This window comes from Vombatus ursinus, unplaced genomic scaffold, assembly GCF_900497805.2.
Source record: "Vombatus ursinus unplaced genomic scaffold, bare-nosed wombat genome assembly UNPS02014884.1, whole genome shotgun sequence".
NCBI lineage: Eukaryota > Metazoa > Chordata > Mammalia > Diprotodontia > Vombatidae > Vombatus > Vombatus ursinus.
Window position 1 is genome coordinate 6,778,976 of NW_020954662.1, and position 232 is coordinate 6,779,207.

Sequence of the window (232 nt, forward strand, 5' to 3'; positions counted from 1 at the left end):
TCCCCTCTCTTTTTCTCTCTCTCCTTTCCTTCCTCTCTCCCTTCTTCTTCTTCTCTCTCTCCCTCTCATTGTGTCTCTGTCTCTCTATCTCTGTCTGTCTGTGTCTGTCTGTCTGTCTCTCCCTTCCTCCTTTCCTCTCTCTTTTTCTATGTCTCTTCTCTCTCTCTCTCTCCCCTCTCTTTTTCTGTCTTCTTTCCTTCCTCTCTCTCCCTTCTTCTTCTTCTCTCTCTCC

At 47.0% G+C, this 232-nt stretch overlaps 1 protein-coding gene across 5 annotated transcripts in view; it reads right to left on the reverse strand.

Moving 5' to 3' along the window:
• LOC114028482 (rho guanine nucleotide exchange factor 10-like protein) overlaps positions 1–232 on the reverse strand; it is a 229,507-nt gene that overhangs the window by 95,776 nt on the left and 133,499 nt on the right. The gene's annotated exons all lie outside the window — the stretch shown is intronic.